Below are 7359 nucleotides of genomic sequence, written 5' to 3'. Positions count from 1 at the left end.
CACGTGGGGGGCTGCACGCGGGATGGGGGGGTGGGAGGGGGCAGGACACCGAAGGGCAGAGGTCTTTAAGCTTGTTTTCCTGAGTCTCGTTCCTGGCCTAAAGAGGCCGGAAGTTGCATCTCTGGACAAGGAACCTCAGACCTGGGAAGGGCAAGTGGGACCCGCCCTCTGCGGGCGTCTGGAGGCGACCCTGCGGGCGTGGACCCCGGCGAGCTGCGCTGCGCGATGGTGGAAAGCTCGACTGGCTTCCCCAAGGGGAAGCCGAGGCCTCTTCCTCCGAATTTTTGGCACGTTCTTTGGCCTGCCTGGGACCTGAGTCTTCAGTCCTATACTGCACGTTTGTGTTTGTGGTGCAGCGCTCCATCTGGGACGTTAAAGGCAGGGACAGGACAGTGTGTTATTTGCCTTGACTTAGCAGACTTGCACGAAAACAGGTGCTCCGTAAACATCTGTTGAATGAATGACTGTTGATGGAAGTCTTACCAGGTAGCTTGCTCTGTCGTAGACCTTGGGGGTACAACAGTGAGCAAAACAGATGTATTCCTGCGATCATGGAACTTATATGCAGGGCGGATAGTTAATACAGTAGTTAATAGAGAGTTCTTTAGGGGCTTAGAGAGGTGGAAGTTTACGGTTTTAAATGGGGGGGGCAGGTGTTGAGGGAAGGTGACATTTGAGAAAGTCCAGAGGAGGGAGGATTCCAGACATGGAACACGTGTAAAGGTTTGAGCAGGAAATGAGGGAAAGCGTAGAAAGAGATGAAACTGGAGAGTTCATGAGGTGGCAGACTGACTAGGTGATGCAGAGCTTGGCCCTCATAGGGACTGACTTTCACTCAGTGAGATGGGAAGTCAGGAGAGGGCATTGATCGGGATGATGAGACTGAGGCGGGAAGGTCTTTCCACGGTGGCTACAGAAGCTGATATCCATGGGAACAGAAAGGAGCAGCACTGTTGGATGGAAGAGTTTGAGGATTGATGCCTAGAGGGCTAAATAAATAATTTTCTGGCAGCGGCCCCAGAGGGGCTAGGTGAAGGAAGGGAAGTGGTGGAATGTCTCTGGATATTAAATAAGGGGACTGGACTGCAATTCTCCATCTCCTGCTCCCTCCCATTTACAGCTGCAGGTGTTTAGAAAGAAAGGCAAGGTAGATGCTTTCAGGCTTAACTGTCTAACTTAAGGTCGGTCAGGATTTGTGAAATGTTTGGGAAGAAGTGGAGAAGCAATGAGGATCAGATCTAGAGTCTTTAAGAATAATTTTGTTTGAGAAAGAAAAATTAAACAGGTTGATAAAAATCTTGGAGTTAAATTGGGGGAAATTACACTGAAGTGTAAAAAATGTAGGTTTCTGGCCGGGCTCGGTGGCTCAGCCTGGAAGTTCATACTCCCAGGTAGTCTCCCTGACACTGGGATGGGTGGGAGTCAGACTCCTTATGGCCTAGTTCCCTACTTGGCCTTTTCTGGCCACCTTGGCAGGGGCATCGGAGTGCCTCATTAAAGCCTAAGGAGGGTGGTAATCTAAGCTCCCTCGCTTGGCCTTGGCTGGCGTGGGTGTGGGTGGGACTGTGGTTTTTCCTGTGATTTCTGGCTGGTGTAGAGCGGATCTGCCTGGGGAAGGGGGAGCGTGGCACACCTCATCAACAAGCGTACCTGCATAATGAACATTTGTATACCTAACCCTGAATTGTACCCCACATCTTTAAAAAAAAGAAAAGTTTTCTGTCTTGCTAGGTTCTCCCTGTCCTGGTCCTTTGGTTGGAGAGAGCAGGCTTGTGTTGAGGCTTTTTTTCCTGTACCTGTTGGTATTTCCAGGTTGCTGATTCTTAGATTCCTTTCTATATCATATCTTGATAATTTCCCCTTGAGTCTGCCACTCTGGGCAGTCTGTCTGACGGGGGCTGGCACAAACAGTTTAGTTAGTCTCATGGAGCAATTACATCCTTCTATGAACAGGGCCCTACATGGCAGGATGAGGCCAGCCTGCAGTGTTGACCTAAGCTGTGCCCCAGGGGCCTGATTTGAGCCTGCTGAACAAATCTCAGAAACCATCAGGGTATATCTTAAAAAGCAGTTTGCTTTCTCCTGAAGTTTCTCTGTTGGTCTTCCCACTTGGCCTGAGGCATCAATCCTGGCATGGCAGCATGTATCAGTGATTGTGCAGATTAGTGACTGCATAGACTTCACCTTGGCCCACAAGGAGGAGGTCTGGGGAAGTTCTATCATCTGTAACAACCCTGCCGGTGAGTCGGCTGCTGACCTGAATGCCCTGCAGGGCAAAGTGGCCTTATTGACCACTTGAGCTGAAGTTGGAGACAGATTTTTATACCATCTTTTAAATCAGATGATTCTCATTGCAGGGCAATTGCCCATATGATGCACATGAAATAATGAGTCAGTTAATCCTGTAGGAAGCTCCCCTGCATTAACCGCCAGCAGTCTCTGGAGAGAGTCCCATGGTCACCTGAGGGCTTGCTGGTGGTGGTGTCTGAAACACCTACAGGTGTTGTCTGACCACTCTTGAGATGTAAATAACAGTGTTTCTGGGTGGGGGGCAAGTTAATATTGACTTCCACAAAAAAGAACAGGTCTAGGGGTGCACGTGGTACTCTGGAAAGAAAGTGTTCTTCACAATTTACAACTGGGCTTTGCATCATTTGGAGGACACAGACTGTCAGGGCCTTTTGGGGCCTGCTGGTAGACCTAAGGGTTTTCACTTGCATTCATATTGTTTAGCCCTGGCTTTTGGAGGGCTCCCAGAGGGCAGTCAGCCTAGTATGTCTTGTTTGTCTCTAGTACTAGCAGAGTGTCATTTGTCTGCCCCAACAAATGACTCGGTGATGGCTGTGAAGATGAGTGGGACAGACACATGGAGATATTGACATGTTTTTGCGTGGGAGGTACAGAAACTGGCATAGATGCTTCTGATAGACTTCTTTTTCTGATAGACGTATTAGTAATGGTGACCAAATTGTGCTCAGAGCCATTTGATCAGTTGGTGGCAGATTCAAGCATCAGTTAACTTTAAGGTAGGTGTTATAGTGGAATCTTATTCGGTCTTTTAAAAAAGAAGCATATCCTGCCATTTGTGACAACGTGGATTAATCTGGAAGACATTATACCAAGTGAAATAAACCAGACACAGAAAGACAAATACTGCATGGTCTCACTCATAGGTGGAATCTACAATAATCAAACTCATAGAAGCAGAGACAAGCGGGTGGTTGCCACGTGGGGTGGGGGAGGGGATGGGGAGATGTTAGTCAGAGGGTATAAACTTGTAGTTGTAGGATGAATAAGTTCTGGAGACCTAGGGTACTGCATGGTGACTATAATTAATAACAATATGTTGTATACTTGAAATTTGCGAAGAGTAGATTGTAAGTATTCTTGTCACATAAAAGATAACTGAGGTGATGGATAGGTTAATCAACTTGATTGTGGTAATATTCACAGTGTATACGTATATCAAAACATTACATTGTATACCCTAAGTATATATCATTTTTTATTTTTTGTTTTTATTGTTTATTTATTTATATATATATTTTTTTGAGTCAGGATCTCACTCTGTCTCCCAGACTGGAGTGCAGTGGCACGATCACAGCTAACCACAGCCTCGATCTCCTGGGCTCAGGCAATCTTTCCTCCTCTGCCTCTCATGTAGCTGAGACTACAGGCATGCACCACCATGCCTGGCTAACTTTTTGATTTTTTTGTAGAGACAGGGTCTCACTATGTTGCCTAGGCTGGTGTTGAACTAATGGGCTCAAGCAATCTTCTCACCTTGGTCTCCCAAAGTGCTGGGATTATAGGTATGGGCCTCTCTGTGGCTGGCCTATTTTTATTGTTTTGAGACAGAATCTTGCTCTGTTGCCCTGGCTGGAGTTCAGTGGTGCGATTGTAGCTTACTACAGCTTTGAACTCCTGGGCTCAAGCAAACCTCCTGACTAAGCCTCCTGAGTAGCTGGGACTACAAGTATGTGCTACCATGCCCGGCCAATTTCTTTAATTTTTTGTAGAGACAGGGTCTCACTTTGCTGCCTAGGCTGGTCTCAAACTCCTGATCTCAAGTGATTCTCCTGCCTTGGCCTCCCAGAGTGCTGGGATTACAGGCACGAACCACTGTGCCTGGCCTGGATATGTGCAATTTTTATTTGTCAGTCATACCTCAGTAAAGCTGAAAAAAATTTAAGGTGCTCACACAGATTGGGAGCACCTCTCAAGGGTGTTTTGCTTTTTGAAGATGCTCCAGGGCAGTTCTGAAAGACAGAAGAACTTCAGCGAACCCTTCTCCTCACCCCTACCTCCTGGGGCATACGTTGATTTCTCCCTAGATGCCGAAGTTATTTCTCTCCCTCAAGCGCCACAGATCTGTGTGTTCTTCTCCGGTAGCTATAACTTCACCTTTTTTCCCAATCAACTCCTATTCCCTGAGGGGATTTTTATAAAACTCACAGAGACCCATTATGCCTTCCACTTTGGCCCACGGTGTATGCAAGCAAGTGGTAGCTACCCTTGTGATCTAGGACCACGTGAATCCAACCAGGGCATCCAGGTGGCTGGACCAGAATTAAGTTCAAATCCTCAGTCTCCTTTTGGCCAGCTGCCACATGGAGGGTGTACCAACCAGGTGAGCCTGGGGTTCTGCAGGGGAAAGAAGGGAGCAGTATGAACAGGAATGGTCAGGGTGGGATCCCAGAATTTCAGCTTGGTTTATATAAGCCCTTCCCCCATCCTTTCTTCCCTGGTCGTTACCCTGGTAACTGCTGAGAGGATGATCCCTTTCCAGGAACAGCCACCATCAGTGAACAAAGTGCCTCACTGTGTTATGCGGACCAGGAGGAGATGAGGAAGATAGAGGGAGGAATCTTTCCAAGTTGATTTTTTTAGAAGGCTCTTCCAATGCTCAGTGATACCAGATGCCTATGGGTGGTAGAGAGGCCTGGAAGGGTGACTGAATACTTTGACTTTGAGCCCATTGTTGAGAGTGTTTATGTAAAAGGTGTGCCATTGTCAGACTTTGAATAGTTCAGGAAACCAAACATGACACAGATTCATTTCAAGGGTCACAATGGTGTAGCCAGAGTCTGCAATTGCACTAGAACGTCAACATTGTAATCCGAAAAATGTTAACAGGAGTGTGAAGCCCCGAAAGGAGGTCAGTCTGCCGAGAGTGGGAGGAGGCTACTAATCCGTGGGATGCGGCCTCCCTCACAGCAGGGCTAATGGGTCAGCTTTTGGCAGGAGTCACAAATTCCCACAGTGGTAGCCTTTGTGTCAGAAGCACAGTTCTGTACCTTGTGCCTGTGGAAGGTGCTGCAGGTGTTGTTTTGTCCCAGACGATGATGCATTCTGACAGGCCAGGCTGGCCGTCAGGAAGGGCCAACGTGGAGTAGGCTGGATGCCACAGGCACGAGCTGAGGCTTGTCCCAGGTAGCACTCAGGAGTGGGTACCCAGGGAAAGGGAGAACAACTGCAGACCCAGCTGCTGTTTGGTTGTCTCTGGGCTCAGGGAAGGCTTGTGCCCTCCTGAGGGGCTTCTAACTGATTGAGTCAGACCCATCCAGGATAATCTCCCTTTTGATTAACTTAAAGTCAACCAGTTTTAAGGTGGGACTTTAATCCCACCTGCAAAATCCCCTTTCCTGGCAGCACCACGATGTGATTGAATAGTTAGAAGAAGGTTTGTGTATGCTACAAAATGACCACTGCCCCATCCAACTCCTAATTCTCAGGATCAAATGTCCTTGTGGTCCACTGAACTGAAAACGTACTAGAAAGTGCATTTTGAAGATTGTAGTTCAGCCTGGCCACAGTGACACATTATAAAGCCATCTCAGGCACGTACTGTATTGTCTTCAGTACTCAAAGAGTTCAACAACGTGCTAGCTTCCTTTTTGGTGGTAGGAGTCTGAAAAGACAACCATTTGTCCTTGATGGCCAAAGGGATTGGGCCAAGTTACATAGTCCCAAGAAATGTAACTTGGTGAGTAGCCCCTGAATTCTGCTGGTAGAGGTGTGTCACAGTGCAGTGAGACTGAGGCTCCTGACTTGCCAACCAGTGGGACATTTTATGTAGTGAGAACTTGGGAAGTTAGATGGTAGGGGCAGTTGCTTTATATCCTAACCCACCCACTGGTGACAGATGGCAGGGAGATTGTCCTGCTAACATTTCTCCACCTGCAGCTCTTTCTGATTGGGAGAAACCCCCACCCCCGGCTTTATGGACACAAGTACAAGTATCTATAACACAACACTTTCTATTGTACATAGAAGTAGAAACAACAGTACAATGAATTGACACAAAGGACACCATCCACTAACATGTCATGTTAGTTTCCCTTCAGCTAAATCCAAGTACCCCCTCTGCCAGGGCCAGGTAGGATGGTGACTTGGGTGCCTGTATTTACAGAGCCTTCCAAGTTTGAGTTTCTTTTCTGAAGTCCCCTGACATACTTAGATGGGTACATAAGGTTTCCGTTCCTCTTAGGGACAGGGATACTATGGCTTACCCCAAATCATCTTTCTCCTTGAAGCAGATGTCAGGGTAGAGGGGAATGAGATGGGACAGTGGCTCTCCAGCAGTAAGCAAGGCACATTTATGTTCAGTTTCAAGTAACCTGGTGGCTATGTATGGCTCAAGCTAATGAATGTCTGGGTCACTTCAATATTTATATTCTCATTGCTGATGTCATTTGTTTTGGCCTTGGGGACTCCTGTATTTGGTAACTACAGCCACATCACCACACATCTGGTGCCAGGAGGCCTGCTGCCTCATTGTCATGGCAACGTGCCCTCCTCCTCCCACCCAGAGCAGAGTGGGCAACAACCAGAGCACCACTGGGAGCTTGTTCAGTCCTACCTCTTGCTGCTCACCCTCTAGACCTTAATTAACTGTTTTCTGTCACTCATACCAACTTGGAGACAAGAACATTTGCTGCTGGATCCCGGGGCATCTTCTCATAGCTTCAAGCAATACTTTGTCTTTTCTCTTGCAGAACGCTGTGTTTCTGCCAGTATCTGCTGGGCTCTGGCAATCCTTCCGCCTCAGCCTTCCAAGTAGCTGGAACTACAGGCATGTGCTACCACGCCTGGCTCATTTTGATTTATTATAGAGATGAGGTCTCACCAAGTTGCCCAGGCGGGTCTCGAACCCGCAGGCTCAGGCAATCCACTCACCTCAGCCTCCCAAAGGTGCAGGATTACAGGCTGAGCCACCGAGCCCGGCATTATCCTACTTTTTTTTTTTTTGAGTTGGAGTCTCACTCTGTCGCCCAGACTGGAGTGCAGTGGCCGCTCCCGGCCACTGCATCCTCGACTTGTTGGGCTCCGGCGATCCTTCCGCCTCAGCCTTCCCAT

The sequence above is a fragment of the Carlito syrichta genome, unplaced genomic scaffold, assembly GCF_000164805.1.
Source record: "Carlito syrichta isolate Samal-C Ts95f unplaced genomic scaffold, Tarsius_syrichta-2.0.1 Scaffold317120, whole genome shotgun sequence".
Lineage (NCBI taxonomy): Eukaryota > Metazoa > Chordata > Mammalia > Primates > Tarsiidae > Carlito > Carlito syrichta.
Note: the sequence above shows the minus strand (reverse complement) of the source record.